Genomic DNA, 21,445 nt, shown 5'->3' with positions numbered 1-21,445 from the left:
ATTGGCAGGAGGAAGGTGGAAATGTCATCCTCCTTGAGGAAGCTCAATGGACCTCCTTCACCAGATCTGAGTACTGGCTGTTAAGGAGGGATATTGGGTAGGAGATGTTATATAGTTATGCATACTGTATGTAACTAAGTAGCCAATGTAGCCTATTATGTAGTTATGCATATTTAAGTAGCCATAATGTAGCCAGTGAGTATGACTGATGATGGTGGTGATGGAATGATGAGGATTTTTATACCACATTTTTTCAGCATTGGCATTTAAGGTAGTTTACAAAAAACTAAAACTGATACAACTTAAATAATAAACTTTTTATTTTTGTTATGTGCCTTCAAGTCATTTCCAGCTTATGGTAATACTAAAGTGAACCTATTACAGGGGTTTCTTGGCAAGATTTGTTCAGAGGGGGTTTGCCTTCCTCAGAGGCTGAGGGATTGTAACTTAACCAGTGGTTAAGTATTCTATAACATGGCCTCATAGCCTGAAAAACCCACAAAAAACTATCAACTAATGGGTTTCTTTGGCTGAGCAGGGATATGAATGTTGGTCTCCAGAGTTGTAGCTCAAATGACTAAACCATGCTGGATCTCTCATTGAAATCATACAAAACCTAAAAATGTAGGTAACCTGTCAATAGAATTAAAAACAATACACACAGAGAGACACAAAATCCAACAACCTACTGAAAGCCCTTTCCTTATAAGCAGTCAGCTCCCAAAGGCCTGTTTAATTTTTTTAAAGGTCTTCATCTGGCAATGGAAGGCTATCAAGGACGGAGAGAGTTTTCATAAGGTCAGATTTCAAGAGCTTGAGAACAGCAGCTAAAAAGATACTTTTATTCTTTTTAAAAAATATTTTAAATAAATTTTAAAACATAAAGACCATACAAAAACAAGAAACACTCAGTTACCCAGATAACATATAAAAATCATAACCCTATTCCGCCTATATAAAACTATAACAATTAACACAATAAATAGTAAACAGAAACCCAATTAACAACATAAACTTCCCACTTCCCAAACCTAAGAATAATAATGCTCAATGTATGTATTTTATGCTAACTTATTTTTATTTTACTTCTGACTTAGAAAATAAATTGCTTCAAGCTGCCAATTCCACAACAAGAATCTTCCCTTCTTCTTCAACTAAGACAAAAATAATTCCCAAATATAATGTCTTTTAAGAAATCAAGCAATGTTTTTTCAAGAAGGCCATCTTCTATTTTCCTATGATTTCATCTGTGAGAATGACCTTCCCAGCAAATTTCAAAGTCCAGGTAGGCATGCAAGGGGAAATATGTTTCTTCAGATAATCCAGACCTGAGCCAAATAGGGTTATAAGGCTGATAGCTAGTGGAGCTGATGTAACAAGTTGTATGGTTCTTGTAACAGTCTAGGTACATTAAGTGCTATTGGACTGTAACTCCCATTTCCCCTCACTATTAGCTAATAAAATTTTAATCTTAATTGCTACAGTTCTTGAAATGCAGAAACTCATAATGAAATTGCCATAACAATTCCCTACAAAGAATATACAGATATGCTTTCAGGAAATTTTTTATTTATTCCTTTATTTACTTCAGAATTAAGAGAAGTAATGCTCTCTTGGAGATGTCTCATTCATTGGGTCTCCATGAGTCGTGGTCAACTAAAGAGCAGTTAACAACAACAACATGCTCTAGTATATTATAAGACACAGATAACCAAACCAAACCAACAAGCTGATGATAAAATCCTATAATTCTGTGGGATGGCTGCAATCCTGTGTATACTGTAGTTATCTTGAAGTAGGTTAATTTGACTCATTCTTGACTGCATAGGTGTTTCAGAAAACACTTTGCACTTTAACAGAAAACAATGAAATGCAGCATTTATCTTCCAGTCATAATTACAAACTGTCTAGTATAGAAGTTGTTAGCAAATGTAGAACCCCAAAACAAAGAATCAATGATAAAGGCTTCAGGTCAATTTGCAGCCACTTTATTTTGCCAATGCGGACAACCCAAGAGTTGCGAATGGCCCATTAGTTCAAATCCTTAGCTACCTAATGCATCCCAAGTGGATTAATCTATGATATGAGTTTGGGATAAGGAATGTAAGGCCCTGCTGATTTAGTTGCACTGCAGCTCCTGTCATCTCTTGCTGTTCAGGCTATGGAGGGTGAGAGTTGCAGACGTAAAACTTATAGAGCCCACTTGTTCCTTTTCCCCTGCACTAGGTGATATGTTTCCAGAGTTTTTATCAGGAAGAAAATCAAAAACAATTATATTCCCATATGTTTTTAATGCTTCTTTTACATTATATCTGCCAAACATCCTCATCATCAACGGACTAGTACACGGTAAAATATAGTTGTGAGGGCTTTCTTGGAAACCAATGATATATAGGACCATTTGTTTTTACTGGCATCTAAACTCCATCCCCCCCCCCCCAATATATGTATATGCCATTTTAATCTCTATTGTTCATCATTTACACCAGGCGTTACGATAGACCATACTGTAGGATAGATTCCAATGGCTGAAGTCTCTGCTTTCCTAGTCTCCTTGTTCCCTTCATAATCATCTAAAACAGAATCTTAATTATAGAATTACCATAATTCAAATATGGTAGTGTTATTGTTATCCAAAGTAATGAGTAGTTTAATTGTAATGAATATGAAAAAGATCATACATATTAATGAAACATTTAACACTGTTTTCTCTCACAGTGGGGTTTCATTGACATGAGGATATTAAATCTGAAACTGTGTGTTTGAAAAATGCAAAGGTTCTGCCACAAACCACAAATGGCTGGTAATTTAAAAGTAAGACACATTTGGAGTCATTAATTTATGCTGTTGAACAGTATAATGCATGGATTTGAAAAGGGAATGGCCATAATTCCTTTGAATGTTAAGAATACAACATGAAATCTGTGTGAGAGAAAAAGAATGCAAAGGGTATCAATTTTTAAATAAATTACTAATTACTATTCATTTATGAAAACATAGAGAAGTTAACAGTGATCTGACACTGAAGGGATAAGAAGCAGATTTAATTTCATTTAATAATAATTAGATAAATCTGAACAGGTTTTTTAAATAATAGGTACCAATTTGGCTTTAATCAAAATTAACCTTTTGCTTTCTTTGTAATAGCTACACTGGCTAAGTTATTTACCATCTTCTTCAAGTAGTCATGAATATTCCATGAACATGCCATGATGTCACAAGAATCCCTCCAGTGCAGGTGGATGTCTAAGGGCCCAAACAGACAGGCCAAAATAAAGCTGCTTCAGGTCACTTTGGAGGAATACGACAGTATTTAAATTCCACTCTCATCTTAAGAGGCCAGAAGCTGCACCAAAGCTGTGCTCCAGTCTTGGAGCATGGCTTTTGCATGGCTTCCAGCCTCTTAAGATGCATGCATCATTTAAACAGCTTACCTCCAAAGTGATCTGAAGCAGCTTTATTTTGGCCTGTCTGTTTGGACCCTAAGATTTGACAGTCTACTGGAATGGGCAACTAATTTAATTTGTATCCAACCTTAATAGGTTAACAAGCTGCAGGTTAACTTATGGAAACTCCATGAATGTCGGTTTTCTTAGGCAAGAAATATTCAGAAGTGATTTTGCCAGTTTCTTCTTCTGAAATATAGGCTACAGTACCTGGCATTCATTGATATTCTCCCAGCCAAGTATTAACAAGGGCTGACCCTGCTTAACCTCCCAGATTAGAGGCTCTGGTGCCTTTCGAGTAGTACTGACCCATACATTTCTTCAAATATGCCTGACTCCATATACTTGCATTTTGGTCAATTTGATATTTTAAACTCAAACTGTCAGGGCCAAATCCAATGGAATCTCAAGGGACCTCTGGAATTTTCTTGTTGTCAACTTGCATGATACCTAAAATCAGCTCCTGATAGTATTCCAACCTCCTGAAGCAGGTTTTTAGGGGAGAGGAGAGATGAAAGCTTCTTCCACTTCTGCTGTCGGAAGCACTTTCCCCTAGCTGAAACACTCAAGGGATACTGACCGCATCATCCCTAAAAATTGGTCAAGTTGTCTGGGCTGATGGAAAATAAAGAATTTAGAAGGCATCAGATAGTCTAACAATGTTGTAAACCAAGGCAAGCTAATGAGCTATACTATCCTATAATCTCCTCATATGAGAACGCACACTCTTTAAATCATTGATTTTACTTATTGATGGAAGATGCCCACAACATGAAGTTATTCAACAATGAATGAAAAACACCTGTTTCTGCCTAGTAAACTGACTCACAATGTGATTATACTTTTTCACTGGCTATTTTGATCAATAGCCTTTTATTTGTTCTCTCCATGTCTAACTGTCCCAAGGTACACTCCTCCCCCGTTGCTCCATCTGACTCTGCCTACATCCCATCTCATGCTCTTCCTGTCATTCATTTTTCCTTTACACATAAAAATCAAATGAGTAATGCACATACTGGTAAACGTAGTGCTTTCAGGTTTCATTCCCATTATAATAAGAGTAGTTTGGATTAATTCCCCAGAAAAAGAATGTTAATCATTTCTAGTGTTTGGGAACGACACTTTCCATAGTTTTATTCAGTAGGATGAATAACAATTGTTCCTGATAGGGGACCTAGAAACAACATCCAGCCAGAGAAATAGACAGCTGACAATTTCATATATTAAAATGGCAGGGTTACCACTGCAGAACAAATGATCTCTGCCTTTCTTTGTACACAATTCCCTAAATTGTTTATTCTCAAAACAATATGCACAGAAGACCACTGACTTCTACAGATCCTGGAGAAACAATGTAGAATATAAAAAATAATAATTCTCAAACATGATATCTGAACTATATTGTTAACTGTTCCAAGTATTGGATTAAGCGTTTCCTTCCAAAATTGCTTCCGTACTGAGCTGCTACTCATAAAAAAGAATACTGACCTCCCTGGCCAACATTACATATCTGACTTTTTTTTTCCTAAAAGAATCTACTGAGAATTCCTTCAATGCCTAATAGATAGAAAATTCAATATTTTGTATGACAAGAATCATAATGTCCTATAGTTTCCTCTGGGAGTCAATGGAAATTTGAAAATTGGTGTAATATTCATATACCGTACTTTTGACATTGAGAGAGCAGCTAAATTTTTGACCATCTGGGAATAAGGCGGTGAAGTGTAGCTGGTCACCTTGAATTAAAACGGATATATTAGGCTCTGCGCTCATGTGGCTGGGCAGAATGACATATTAACCATACATTTTACAACAGGTCCCAGGGTTTCTTATGGAATAGAATTTTATGGGGAAATAATGCTTCTATTTTCAATGATATCAAACTTTAAGTAGAATAATAATCTATTCAGTAATAGAACTGATCAAAATCTCACAAACATTTTCAGTTATGGCAATGCCTTCCCTATACCATGACTGTTCAGCATTCTTTGTGGAAATGCTGTCATGTCTCCACTATTTTAGGAGAACACTTAGGAGAAAACTTAGCATCCCAGTTATTTGCAGCACTAGCACAGAACATGTAGCAGTGGTGGCAAACACTACTCTGATAGGCAACCTAGACAACACAAAATCGCAGGTAAAGAAATCTGTAGCAGTGGTGGAAAACATTAAACTGATTCGTAAACTTTGTTGTTAGCTGCCCTCGAGTCGGTTCCAACTCATGGCAGCCCCATGGATGAGACATCTCCAAGAATACCTGTCCTCCAGATCCTATAAGCCCTTGCTCTCAACTCCCCTGATTGAGTCTATCCATCTGATTCATGGTCTTTCCTAGCATTATTGTTTTTTCTAGTGATCCATGCCTTTTTTCTACTGATCCATACAATAGTCTCAACTTGATCAGTTTAGCTTCCAAGGAGACCCCTGGTTTGATCTGTTCAAGAACCTATTTGTGTTCCTTCTTGGCTGTCCATGGAATCCTAAATACTTTTCTCCAGCACCACATTTCAAATGAGTTGATTTGCTTTCTGTCTGCTTCCTTCACTGTCCAGCTCCTGCATCCATACATAGTAATTGGAAATACAATGGCCTGGATGATTCTGACTTCAGGGACGTAGCCAAGGGGGGGATCTTGGGGTCCGGACATCCCCCCTTCCATTAGAAAAATGAATGGTATGTGCTGCTGCGCCGCTGCACCCAAGCCCCATTATAATGGTGGCACTTAGTCTGGACCCCCCCTCCCCCCAAAATCCTGGCTAGGTCCCTGCTGACTTTAGTGCTCAGTTGTATGTCTTTGCTCTTCAGCATCTTTTCCAGTTCTTTCACAGCTGCCCTACCCGTTCCTAATCTTCTTCTTATTTCCTGATTTCAGTCTCCATTCTGGTCAATGTTTGAACCTAGATATGGGAATTCCTTAACTATTTCAATTTCCTTGTTGTCTAGATTGAATTTATATACTTCTTTTGTGGTCATTATTTTTGTTTTCTTTATGTTCAGCATCAGACCTACCTTTGCACTTTCATCTTTGACCTTCATTATTAACTGTTCCAATTCCTGAATGTCTTCTGCTCATATTATGGTGTCGTCTGCATATCTTAGGTTGTTAATGTTGCTTCTTCCTATCTTCACTCCTCCTTTTTCTGATTCTAATTCTACTTTTCTTATGATGTTTTCAGCAGATAAATTAAACAAGTAGGGTGATAGGATGCAGCCTTGACTGACCCCTTTGCCTACTGGGAATCACTCTGTTTCCCCAAATTCTGTTCTGATGGTGGCCTCTTGTCCATGGTACAGATTCCTCATCAGGACTATCAGATGTAGTGGCACGCCCATATCTTTGAGTGGATTCCATAGCTTTTCATAATCTGTACAACCAAATGCTTTGCTGTAGTCTATAAAATACATGCTGATTCTTTATTTAAATTCTTTGGTGTGCTCTATTAACCATTGCATAGAATCATAGAATCATAGAGCTGGAAGAGACCACAAGGGCCATCCAGTCCAACCCCCTGTCATGCAGGAAATCTAGATCAAAGCATCCCCGACAGATGGCCATCCAGCCTCCGTTTGAAGACCTCCAAGGAGGGAGACTCTACTACACTCCGTTTGAGTTTTGAGTCTAGCCCTTTATGTTTGCAAAGTGGTCCCTAGTGCCCCTTCCTTTTCTGAATCCTACTTGCATCTCTGGAATTTCTCTCTTCATGTATGGTTGGAATCTATGCTGCAGAATTTTGAGCATTATTTTGCTTGCATGTGAGATTAGTGCTATTGTCCTATAGTTACTACAGTTTTTTGTATCTCCTTTCTTGTGGATTGGTATGTATATAAAGCATTTCCAGTCTGTTGACCACTGCTTCGTTTCCATATTTGTCGTCATATTTCAGTTAGCATTAAAGTTGCATCTGTCTGTAAACACTGTAGCAGTTCAATTGATAAACTAGGCAATGCAAAATGTCAAGTCAAGCAATGCTTTTATCCAAGTGGTCAACACATATCATAGAACCAGAAGGAACACCTTTAAAAAAAGGTTAGTTTCTTTTCTCACCCCCCCCAAAACAAAACCCCAAAGAATACTTGTTGCAGCAGTGATGAGACACATCCAGTTTGTGAAATAGATACAACATTTCCCCAACACTTCTCCCTTCTCCTCAGATTCTAACCCTATGTTCATGATATCCACTTCCCACAGCTGAGTGCTAGGCTGCTGCCACACTGCAGAATTAATGCAATTTGACACCACTTTAACTGCAATCACTCAATGCTATGGAATCCTGGAATTTGTAGTTTGTTGTTGCATCAGAACTCTGACATAAAGGGCTAAACTCAAAACTACAAATCCCAGAGCTCTATAGCAGTGAGCCATGGCAGGCATAGATTCTGCAGCCCTAAATTCTGACCAGATGATTAACATGTTGGATAGATTTTGATGAACCATGCTGAGTCAGAAGAGAAAAGGGAATCTTCCAAGCTGCTTATAGAAGGTTGGCTCACACCATGGATAGACTACTTTAGTTCCCTTCTGCATGGGATAAATCTGCACGGCAGAAATAATGCAGTTTGAACTGGTTTAATTGACATGGCTCACTGCTATAGAATTCTGGGATTTGTAGTTTTGTGTTTATCCTTCTACGACAGACCTCTGGTGCCACAACAAACTACAAATCCCAGGGTTCCATAGCATTGAGCTATTGCAGTTAAAGTGGTGTCAACTGCATTATTTCTGCAAAGCAGTTGCAGCTATGGTGAGAAGCAGAGCCTTTCTAATCATGCTATGTAGAACTGAAACAACTTATCAATGGAGGGACAGGTCATTTGTCTTCCCTACTCAGATTGCTCTTTGTCTATGTGTGTACTGCGAGGTGTGTATTGGGGGGGGGGGATGAGGATGGGTGAGTATATTTGTTCCAAATGATTTCAAGCCTTCCCACTAGGGTCTGTAGTGCTGCCTGACCCAACTGCTATCCCCAATGAGAATACAGATTTCAGCAGGTGATGATGGAATAGTTCTCCATCTTTAATCTTCAGGATAGCAAAGTATATAAGGATGTAGAAAAGTGATTCCCAAAGTGGGTGGTATGTCCTGCAGGGTGTGTGGAAAGATCCAGAGGGGAAGTGAGGGGCAAGGGAAACAGCAGGGGTGGCAGTGAGGGGAAGGAAGGTAGCATGGAAGCCTTCAGGCAAAGTATTAGTGTACAAGAAAGCAAGGCGAACCAGTAACCTTTGGGACCATGATAGGCATGAAACCTCTTTCTAGGGTCCCTTAAAACCACAATGCAGCCCCACTAGTTATTTCATATGGTGGTGTCTCTGTCCCACTCTTCATCTACCAGAACACGCTCACTCCCTTAGCTACATCTTTCACTGGTGATGGCAGCTGGGAAACTCTTGTGAGGCTTGGGCACAGGACATCACTTCTCTAGGTTGGAGTGGCACCATTTTTGGGACAGACTGACTGGAGCAAGGAGTTAGAGCATGTGGCAGTGGGAGAGAAGCAGAAACAAAAAGGAGCTCTCAAATTTAGACCCCTGCTTAAGCTTAGTGAGCTTTGCTGGTACTTAGTGAGCTTGGCAGGTTGGAGGCGCTCTACTGCTCCTTTCCCCCCCCATTGGACAGGCTAAGAGAAGAGGTAACAGGAGAAGCAATGTTTGTAAATGTGTGTGGTGGGGGAACACTTGAAGCTGTGTGGGGAAGACATGTTGCTGGTGAAGGAGAAGGAGGAGTATCTAAATTCGATTCTTGGAAAGAGTCATTTGCTTTGAAGTGGTTCCTTGCAGTTATAATCTCTCCCTTCCCCCATCCATGCCAGTCTCCAGTCCAGGGCATGTTGTTACCTCTGTAAACCTCCAACATGCACACTGGCTGGCTGCCCCCATTTCTGTCCCAGTAAAGAAAGATTCTTTCCTCACCAGGGAGAAGCTTCTCCCTTTGTACAGGCTGCCTTGGGAGCATCAACTGAGCAAGTGGCTGAGCAGCAATCAAGAGGCCTCTTGTCCACATTGGCCTTTGCTAAATGGGTGGCACAGGTGTAAGGCTTCTCGATTGCTATTCAGCCGGCTAACTCAGTTGCTGCACCAGGGTGACCAGGTGCAAAGGAAGCAGTGACTAAGACTGGCTGTTTTGAATTTACAGCAGAACAGTAGACCAAATATAAAAAATTAGGTGGCTACTAGGGTTGTTGTCCAAGATGATAAAAGCAAGTAGCCAGAAAAAGTTTGGGGGCCACTGATGTAGAACATACAAAAACAGTGTTATATATATAGAGAAAACATACCTCGATTATCTTTTTGATAGAGAGGCCAGGTAAAAATAAAACTTTTATTATTTTATTATTACTTCAAATGTTGTCTAAGAAATCTGCAGGACATCTGAAGAAACCAATTTTTTTAAAAAATGCATCGAAAAATGCAAACAAACTGAAATCCCCAAATGTTGTTCCTGTTCCTTCCAATTTTATTTTGGAAATCCATATATGTTTTCTTTATCCCAAAATACTTTCTGACATCTCCCAGTATGATATGGGGTGTTTGATACCTGTTGCCCAGATTGTTTTATTTTAACCTAGTAAAAATCAGAAAGTACAAAAATCTGGGACTTTTCAATCAGTCTGGATGTACCCAAACTGTGAAAAATAATCCAAGCGAGAAATATAATAGAGTGTTTGGGTGTCAAGGGACTCCAAGTCAATCCTTGGCATCTCCAAGTAGGTCTGGAAAATTTATATGAAACGCTCAAGAACCTTTGTCAGCCAGTATAGTCAATATTTTACAAGGTGGACCATTATTCTGTCTTATTATGAGGCAGCTCCCTAGGTATCTTTTATATTGTTTTGAGTAATGCTTATCGGGGAGACTCAGAAACTCAATGCATGTCCTTGAATGAATACATGATGGTATACATTGGGTTCAGGAATGCTGACATGTAAACACCCATGCTCAGGCATATGCCAGCTCCATTCAGATCTTCATGTATTTAATGTAAAGGTCTAGAGCAGGTTCATTACCATATTTAGCTAAATGTGCATATACATTTCCCACAACTGATAAAGTTGATAGATCTGCAATGTTACATGTGTGTCCATATTTGCCTCCCCCTTTAAACCAACATGTACTTGCTTGTATGCATTCTTGAGGCCCAATTAAGTCTACATTTGCATATTCCATCTGAGCCTGAACTCCCAGACTGTCCGTGTGCAATAAACAATTTGTGTTCCCAAATCCTTCTGCTGACATCTGACTACAGAAATGTCAAAACTATACATACATACAAAAATATGTGTGCATGTGTGCGTGCCTTCGAGTCCCCACTCAACTGATAGAAACTCCATGAATTTCATAAGGTTTTATTTGGTAAGGAACACTCAGAGGTGGTTTTATCTGTGCCTTCCTCTGAAATATAGCCTACCTGGTATTTGTTGGACTGGATCATGACATTGGAGTGGCTTGTGGTTGCTTTGGGGGCTTGTGTTCTTTGAATGTCATGCCCAAAGCAGCCAGTTGCTGCTTTATTTGGCCTATGCATTTTGGGCTTTTGTTAATTTTCATACTAAATATTTTATTTTTCATGAAACTTTTAAAAAATAAAAAATTACTTCACTTTCGGTAGGAAAACTTATATTCTTGAGGATTCTGTGATAACTATTAGAAACTATATCTCACATATATTCTGCATATTTTTATTGCTGATGTTCCACCACCCAAATGCTGTTTTGTTTTCATTTCAAAAGAAGAACTCCTTTTGATCTCACCTTTAAAAACAAAATTGATTCCCTCATTGACAAATTAATGATGTCTTCAAACTTTATTCTTAATAAACTTCAATAAAATTACTGACAACCAAGAAACTACAGAAGAACCAGGATCGTAAAAGTTTCATTATACATATACAACTTGGGCTTTGTACAGTATCTAATTTTAATTTGGAAAAAAAAAATTACTAACCTTCACATCATGCCACTTTTTTTTTTTAAATCCCTTCAGCTTCAAAGTAAAGTTTGCCGGATGGAAGCAAAGAGGTGTGAACCACCTTTGTTTGCTTTGAAATTAATTTGAGTTTTGTAAGCATTCCTCATGTATATTAAAACAAATAAACAAAGTGTATGTCTGTCTGTGTGTGATTGTGTTCCTAGTCAAGATTGCAGAAGGATATGCTTACTTAGAAGTTCACAAATAGGTTGATGCTATTAACCATATCAGCAGTTACCACCATACCATTCTGAACACACCTAATATCATCTGATTTCAGAAGCTTAGAGGGAATTGCTTCTAGTTAGTTCTTGAATGGGATACCACCAGGCAATACCACGGATCTCTAGTCATAACTAAGAAAGAATCCTGTGTAAAAATGCAGAGAAATGTTTCTCAACGGACTTTACAATACTGAATTAGATAGACAAAGGCCTGACTCAGCCAAAGATAGCATTCTAACTTATGTTCCACGTTCTCATACTTGATACTTCTAACCAATGGCTATCAACATATCATCCCACCTTGCTTACCTGTCTTAGAGTATATGACCTTTCTTACGACTGATATTCCTCACCCAGAAGCATACAGGATTTTTTTTTATGACAAAGGAAGGAATTTTGAGGGGAAATAAGTCCAATTTTGAGCCCAATGGACACTTTAATGGGCTTGGGATTAACCTGAAATGCTATACTGTATCCCTTTTAGAGTTTGGATTTGCTTTTGGAGCATCTGCTCTATGGATATGATCTATGCTCAGTGGAATGTTGCGAAATGCGTAATTTCAAAATGTCCTGTGGCAACACATAATAAGGTGTATATTACTTTGGATCTAGACCAGTGATTCCCAACATGCTATCTGAGAATAATGAGTACTGGGAGTTGTAGCCCAACACTTGGGAGACCCAATTTCTCTAAAATTCAGAAAAAACATTAACTCAGCTATTATGTCAACTTTAAAATGTGTAAAGTGACACATCATTTCCCTCAGAGGCAGAAAAAGAACACCATGATGAGTGAGGAAGGGACAAGATAGATTCTGAATGGCTGAGCTCTGTCCCACATATTACATCCTTCCCAAGCAGAACTGATGGTATCACAATACCATTAGATTAGTTTAAGAATAGTAACAATATAGCAGCCTTTCTATTCAAGTTTTGGTTCATACCTATGGTTTGTTGGACTTCTGTTCTGCAATTTCAGTTATGAGAGGTGGACCTTTGCATCTCCCTCCCATGAATTAGTTACAGTGGGCTCTTGGTATATGCTGGGTTTTGCTTCCAGAACCCCCTGTGGATACCAAAATCTGTGGGTGTTAGATTCCCATTATATACAATGGGGTAGTAAAATGGTGTCCCTCATATAAAATGGCCAAAATCAAGTTTTGCTTTTGGGATTTTTTTTTTAATATTTGCAAGCCAAGGATGCTTAAATCCATGGATAAAGAATCCATGAATACGGAGGGCCAGCTGTATTAAGATATATTGCTTTGCAGCTTTAATTGTTCTTGTAAAATACTCAATTTGAACAATATAACATCAGAGCATAATATTCATGGACAATCACTGTGAGCAAAGATTTTCTGTTTGAAAGAAATGAACACACCACTTGCAACTTCCACATATAGTGGTTGCAAGCACATTTCTCTAGGGCACAGATCCACAAAGTGCAGCCTGCCAGCCACATGCAGCCCCCAGGACTCCTCTCCCCGGTCAACATTTACCTCAAATCTTCTCTGAAGCATAGGGAGGTATTTTTTACCACATTTTGGGCCCTTAGTGGCATATAGTGGTATTTTAAAAATAAAATGAGAAATAGATAAACAGTATGGGGATAAAAAACTTGAAGAAATCTTGAATTTTCTGTTTTAAGGTTAAATATAGGCAATTGGCTTTTTTAAATGGCTTTGTCTTACAAACTAGTGTATTACTTGCAATCTTATCTTTACCATTAAGTTTTTTTCTGAGTCCTTTAGGCAGTTTCTTATATAACTAATGCAGCTTCAGTACAAATCTCCCAAAGCAGACTTGTATTGATAGATGAGCAAACAGCATTTCATCTTTGCCTTTAATGTTTAGTCAATAGTCTCCCATCAGCTGCACTTTTATCTTGTTTATTAATCTCTTTCTTTCACTTTCCTCTTATGTAAAGTATGCCATATTTACTTCTAATGGTTGTTATTGGCCATGGGGTTAAAAGTGAGATAAACAAGTACTCCCAGGTGGTTTCCTTCAAGAATGATTTTTGTTCCTCTCTTCACATTAGGATAAGCTATAGATCCCCAAGGAATCTTTAAAAAACAGAGCTTCTAACGACAGTACTGACTGAAGCCATCGTTCTCAATATACAATGCACATTTGTGAGGAGTCTAATTTTGTTTTTGTTTTTAAATACCACAGTGACTGGAAGGTATAACACAAAGACTAAATTAATGCACTGTTGTGCCTTTATCCATACACATTCATTTGAGCTACAAGGTATTTCCCAAGATTTTGCAGATCAAATAGAAATAAATAAGAGATTATACTCTTGCCTTTAAAAAACCCCAATGAATTGTCTGTGAGACATACAAAAAGTTGCAGAATGGAAACCATTTTTTCATACCATCCAACTGTCCCAATTTTGTTGGAAAAATCCCATCCTATCCCACATTTTAGCTGCTTTTAAAATGTCCCAGTTTCTCTCCTCTCCTCCCACTTTTCTCCTTTGTCCTCAGCTTACTTCAGTTCCTGCAGACTGCATTCAAAGAGCAAGAGTACTTACACTCAACTTAGCTGAATGGAGAGGAGAGGGCAGAATTGTGCCTTTCCCAAGAGGATCAGGTAAACTGCTACACCCTTTTTGAACTACTGTGTTCCTTAGTAATTTTACCATCCTGACCACACTCTGGTGTTGCATAGTCACATGTGTCCTGGGTTTCATCTATGAAATGTTGCAGAGTATGTTTTTTAATTGCCATAAAACAGTCATAGAGCCACCCATCCCCATACCAGTTTGAGACATTTTCCTGCCTGAGGAAATTGTCAGTCTTGACAGGCAGTAGAATCTTACTCCAAGAGGGAATTCAGTATGCACTTAAATGCACCTTGAGAATTCTTTGTGATGTTCATCGGTTTTGTAGCAACGGCTTCTTTGTGAACAAACTGACAGACTGTGTGGTAAAGTGAGGCAGTATTGAAATGGCATCTGGAGCATTTAGGTTTAAAACCTTAATAATCCATGAACCCTACCACCTTGCAAGCCTCTCAGTCTGACCTGCTTTACAAGACTATTGTGTAGAGGAAACATCACCTTGTGATTGTTGCAACAAAGACAGAACATAAACTTTATGAACAATAATATCCATGCATGTCTGTAAGCAGCATATTTATTTATAATATTTTAAACTAGTATTTCATCTATGATAACAAGTCACAGAATATAGAACAAAAGCCATAAAGCCTTAGCCACTTAGGCTACCCAGACCTGACCTGACTGAGCTAAATAAAATATAGATCATGTCAATCAGTTAAAATGCCTGGGGAAATCAAAAGGTCTTGAGATGGTGCCAGTGACATTACCATGGGGATACAATGCCACTGTATCCCCAAGATAATGGTATTTAGCACTAGGAGCACTAGCACTGAAAAATCTCTCTTGTTGCTGGCATGTAATGCATCAATTTTAAGGTATGGTCAGGGAGATGTACCTGTTCAGATATTTGAGTTCCAAGTCATTTAAAGCTTTAAAGGAAAACATTGGCGGGATACAGACCGCCCAAAAAGGGTGTTCTCCCACTGCCTTGGTTTGCTCCACGAGGGAGCCGCAGTGGCCAAACCACGCAGCTCTGTCACGGAACAAAAAGAACCTGCAAAAAGCGGGTTCTTCTTGCGGCACACTTGTGACGCCACAATGTGCCAATGGCGCACTTACGGAGTCACAAGCACGCTGAGACATGCATACGCTAGGCATCTGCCACGTCAAAATGGCGGTGCCCATGCAGACAGAGTGCCACCATTTTTTGTTCCCAGTACATACTAGGCTTAGCCTAGTATGTATTAGGGTTAGGGAGCGTGTGAATGGTATGCACTCCCTAACCTTACTGCCACCACCACCACACTACAAAATGGAGGTATGCCGTTGGCATCTTGAACTGAGTTTGAAATTAGATAGCAGGGCAGAATCAATATAGCATGAGTCCACCTGGTTTTACTGATTATAGTTCTGCTTTCTACATTCTGCACTACATGGACTTGTGTGCTGTCTTCAAGGGTAACCCTCACCTCTACCCTTACCTACTCAGCCAGGAGATTACTGGAGTTTGAACCACTGAAGCCAGGCTTTTTGTCTAGGAACAATTGTACCTGGCTTGACAACCTTATAGAAGGCAGCCCAGCTACTGAGATCACTAGAACCTAAAAAAATGGGGGGGGGGGGGAGGGAATCCTTCAAAGCTACATAACTAGGCTTTCAGAAAGAGTGCAACCTCATCTACATTAGGCTAAACACCCAGTTCATGTGTATTGTAACTATCTACTCAAAAAGTATCCATTCTGTTAGGATAGAATTTTAGTATCCTGGCCTTATCCAGCCCATTATTGTATCAAGACATTCATTTAGCTCCTGTACAACTTCACTTGACTTAGGAAAAATAGCAGTGGATTCTGCGTGTGTATCTCCAGGGATATAAATCTTCGCTTATTTCATTCTTGTATATGTGTCTAAAACAAACAAACAAACAAACAAACAACATGGTATTGCACAAAACAGTGGTTTTTGTGCCAACATTGGACAAAGATTTTTTTTCATAAAAAGTTATGTGAATATCTCATTTTAGTTTATCATTATTTGAAAAAGAGAGGCTCAGTTTGTTGAGATATCCTTTTCTAATCAAGAATGGGGGGAGGGGCTGACTGTTCTTTACATCTCACCTTAAAATGCTCCAAAGCAGTGGTTGCCAAACTTTGGTTTTCCACTTGTTTTGGCCTTCAGGTCCCACAATTCTTGACTGTTAGCCAAAATGTCTGGAACCTCTAGGAATTGAAGTCCAAGACCCAAGATCCCATCTGATCTTGGGAGCTAATGAAGGTCAAGCCATGGATAGTACTTGAAAATGAGACTGGCAACAAATACCAGATGCTGTGGGTTATATTTCAGGGGAAGTACCTGGCAAGATCACCTCTGAGTATTCCTTGTCTAAGAAAACTCTACACATAAGTGAACAGGCAACTTGAAGGCACATTTGCACACATTTTCTTTACATCTTCTGTCCTCATACATCAGCTTGAAGCATGTTAAAAGCAGGGGGCTTAAGATGGATCCTGTTGATATTTGATAGCACAAATCATCAAGTACTCAAGCATTAGCCTCCTAGATTACAATAACCAGTCTGGAAAACTTAATTCTTAATAAACATGTCGCCTTAAAATACATCAGGACATCTTTTCTATATTTCCTGAGTCAATCTTCTGAATGCTTCTCATGTCACCTATCAGAAATATGTAGGTGAAAAATATATATAATAAAATCCACATTAATTCATATTATAGCAAATGATTTATGGCTTGAATTCAGTATCTAATTCAATATTGTGGATTGGCCTATTGTGTATATTGCGGTCAGAACTACCAGGCAAACCACAACTGGCACAATGCAAGCACCAAATCAATGTGTTAATTAAGTTCTTAATGAGAAAGGTAAGGTGATTCTTTGAGAGAAAGAAAGTGGGTGCAACAGTATTTTCTGAAATTCCTATAACAATTAATAGTATGAGATGGTAAGAGGAGGTGGATGGTAAGGGAAGTTCTTTTTATATTGATGTTTTAATCAATCAAACTCCCAAAGCATCCATACCATCAAACTCCCAAAGCATTCATATCTGAGCTAAATATCTTTTGTACATATTTTCTTAAGGCAGAATAGCAGCTTTGGCTGTTCAAATAGCTCTCCAAGTAAAATACAGTTTTGTTTTTTTAATGTACACTGGATAGGTTCACCAGAACTTGGAATTCACTCTTTCATTAACTCATTGTTATTCGTTTGTTACATTTTTCTTGTGATTTCACCTGACTTTCTAGATTCTCCAATTTAACACAGAAGTTAAAAATATGCCTCCTCGAATTGGAATTGTTAGAATTCACTAGTGTGGATGCATCTTCCACTGCCACATTCAGTAAAACAGAAAGGTCTGATCCTACAAGGGAAAAATATTAGAATTTGGGGAAATTAATCTGGGTAATTTCTTTGGAAAGATATCAGGGAGGAGGGAGGAGGAACTCAGATAGCTGGGATTGTAGTGTAAAAGAACAACTAAATTTGGGAAAGAAAAAAAAATGATAGAAATTAACTAAAATGAGTTTTGCAATGGAACTGAGGTGACAGGTAGTGATTGGTTTGCTTGGTGGATGTCCAAAGTCTTCAAACCTCCAGGGTTCATTCAGAATGACTTTTGGATGTGCAAGGCTGGCCTTTGAACATTGTAAACAAGCATAATTTTGAATGTTGTTAGTAATTACAATTTGTGACAGGCTATTTCATTACTCAACATATTGCATATAGCTGATATCAATGGGGCTTATTTCAAAATAACGAGTTGGAAGACTGGGTAAGAGACTTGGCTTACCATAAATATTATTCTATAGATTTTATTTCAAATAGAAGTTAGCTTACATGAGCAAACTGGGATAACAAATTAGTGTTTGGACTTTCCTGGTATAAGTCTCGTGCACTGCTGGGCAAACTGGGTCCCAAGGGACACCTGAAATGCCACAAGGCCATTCCTATCCCCTGAATTCTATCCATAATGGATTTGTGGAATTTCTAGTCAATAGAACCCACAGTCTTTTTGAGTTGATACTGACACCATGTTCTGGGGTGTTCTGGCCAACTCACTTTTTTTAGGTCTCTAGAGGCCTTGGAATAGAGATGCTTTTTTTAAAGCTACGTGTGACCAAAGCAGAATGTCCCATTATTTGCTGGTTTGGGAGAAACTTCAACATTCACAGAAAAGCTATGTAGAGTGTGTATGGGGGTACCCCTTAATGATGTGGAAAAAATTGCCAGTAACTCCCCCCCCTCCCCGAGAGTGTTGTGGGCCATTTTGGGTGACAAATAATTTCTGCATTTTCCCAAAATTTGAAAGGGTGACAGTGGAACTGCAATCTCCCTGGGTCACATGGAATGAAGACAATCTGGTTCCCCAGTCCTTTGCTGTTACCAGTTCCTAGTTAGTCAGTCCATTATAAACACTAACACCTTCTTGTGTTTATTCAGCTGCTCATATTTATACCATATTTACTGCATAATGAAAAATGACACTGTTTGCCTCTGAAGGAGGACATCACTTGAATTTTCCTAGAAAATCTTAACAAGCTTTTATTTCCTTCTGTGAAAAGGTAAATCAGTGAAAGAAGCATCAGATTAGCCAAGTACGAGCTAACCCCCCTCCGAGCCACTCTGCCTACCTCTATCTTAACCCAAGGGTTCTGACTTGTTTCAAAATATCCTTTCTCCAAATTTGAAAGACTAATTTGTCAAGTCAAAGGTTATCATCTCACTGTCTCACTGTTTCTCATTTGGTGGGATCAATGATGAAACTACACATCATTGATTCTGAAGGGTCTATCCCATTGATCTTGTAGGATCAATGGGACTGGCATGCTGCTGAAGCATCCATTTTCTCAAACATTTTTATACACACTCCTGCTAATGTGATGGTTATTTATAAACCTTTCCTGCTTCAAGACCTTTCACCACACAAATTCTGTTTCTTCCAGTTTTATTGGACAGACTAATATGTACAAACAAACTAATGTACACAACTAAGGGAGCCATACATGATGGGCTTCTTAACCCACTGTGCTTATTTCCCATAACAGAGTGCTGTTCCTTTAATAGTGGGCATTGTACCGCAAAACACAGAGAGGAATCTTCTAATTATTTACCTGCCTATTTGAAGAGAGAGCAAACAATGCTCCACTGGGTATGTCAACTTCCCATGGATTTCAAGTGATTTAAACTACTCTCTTATGTAAATTGGAACATACTGTACTATAATTCAAATGCGCCTCTTCAGTAAGGTTAACCAAAAAGCTGTTAATAAAAAAAGTAATTTCACCACCACCTGGGGGTAAATCCAGAATAGTGGTCATTCATATTAAATTTATATCAACTTTATGAGATTTTTGTCATCATGACACTTTTATGGAGCTGTTAAATTTTAGTTGCCTGGGGGATATAATGTACTTGATCTGACCCTAACAAACTAAGTCAAGACCAAATGAGTTATACTGATTGAATGACATTCAGAACAAAGGAAGAGATGGCACTGTTGGCTTTGATGAATTTATATTACACTGCACGGGATGCAGTGTAGAAGAATATCAATATCTTTGATTTTTTGAAACAACAACAACAACAACATACAACATTTTAATTAGTTTTCCTTTACATGATCATACTGATAAGAAAGAATTAGATACAAGTCACAATAAAACCTTCGGCCAGCCTTGCAGGTATATAGAATGTGCCACTTGGGGTGAAGTAATAACTTACAGAAGATTGTGATGATCATTGCTACTTGGTTTTTTCACAGGTAGTGACAGTGCAGATGGTTCACATACATAACACAGGTTGAAAAGGCCATGCTACAAACACATACTTGATTTCATCCAGTGGTATAGTCGAGTTAGGGTTCACAAGATTAAAGAACGGTGACTTTTTAAAAATTTGCAGAATAATGATGTCATCTGTCACCCTCTCAGATGTCCCAGTTCCTGCCAAGATCAGCTGCAAACCTCATAGTAGCTTGAGAAAAATTTAATCTCCCAGCACAATATTTTGTTGTAACAGTGAAAAGTATCTGAGTCTGGCTTGCTTTTGAGTGGGCAGTTAGCTATACAAAATACTTTCAGGTCTTGAAAAGTGACTGCTACAAGTGGTTTGTTTCTTCTACTGCTGAGAAAATACACGTCTGGAAAATCTTGAACTGGTGGTCTTGTACTATTAAGAGATACAATGTGTTCCCCTCTTTTCCTTTTACATGTTATTTGGGGCACCTCAGCTGAAGTCCTGTTGCTATATGCCTTCAAGCCACCTGGAAACCCCATTACTTTTTGAGGGTTTTCTTAGGCAAATAATACTCAAAGGTAGTTTTGCTAGTTCTTTCCTCTGAAGTATAGCCTAAAGCACCTGGTATTTGTTCGCAGTATCCCATCTAAGTACTAACCAGGGCTGACCCTGCTTAGCTTCCAAATGGGATTTGTTGCTTCAACAACTCACTATTCTATGACTTGATAATAAGAAGATTATTTTGCTGTGTACTACTGTGTTATTTTGGAAAGGCAGTACATTTGGCCCTCCATATGCATGGATTCTTTATCCATAGGTTTAACCATTCAAAGCTTGAAAATATTTTAAAATATATAAATTTCCAAAAGCAACCTTGATTTTGCCATTTTATAAAATGGACACCATTTTACTACGCCATTATATTTAATGGGACTTGAGCATTCACAGATTTTGGTATCCATGGGGGGTCCTAGAACCAAACACCTATGGATACCAAGGACCCACTGTATAAGATACATATATCATAGATATAGGGACATCTGCACTTCAAAATGTACACCAATGCCATATATTCAATTCTTTTTTCACTCATTCAAAATTGAAACATGAAAACATAATTCTGAAGACACTTGAATAAATACAAAATCCTATAATTTTGCTTCATTTTGCTCATCTGTTCATTGACACTGAAATATAGAAGGTTAATGCATTTTTCCATAATACACTGAAAACAAGCTATTGCGTTTTTTAAAAAAACATATTATTCAACAAGTTTCAATTGATCTTTTGTTTTGAAAGTTCAGATAGCCCTATGTATCCTTGGAATATTATTGAGAATATCTAAATGATACTGATAATTATAAACAAAAGATCCTTCTGCTAGCCAGCTCCTGAACCAGTTAATAGTTTAAAGAAAGTAGCTAGCAATCACCATCACTTGCATTAATAATGAACTGACAGGCAGCAAAGCTGATAAATAAAAGACTCCTC

This window comes from Sceloporus undulatus, chromosome 5 (genome assembly GCF_019175285.1).
Source record: "Sceloporus undulatus isolate JIND9_A2432 ecotype Alabama chromosome 5, SceUnd_v1.1, whole genome shotgun sequence".
In the NCBI taxonomy this organism is placed as follows: Eukaryota; Metazoa; Chordata; class Lepidosauria; order Squamata; family Phrynosomatidae; genus Sceloporus; species Sceloporus undulatus.
Note: the sequence above shows the minus strand (reverse complement) of the source record.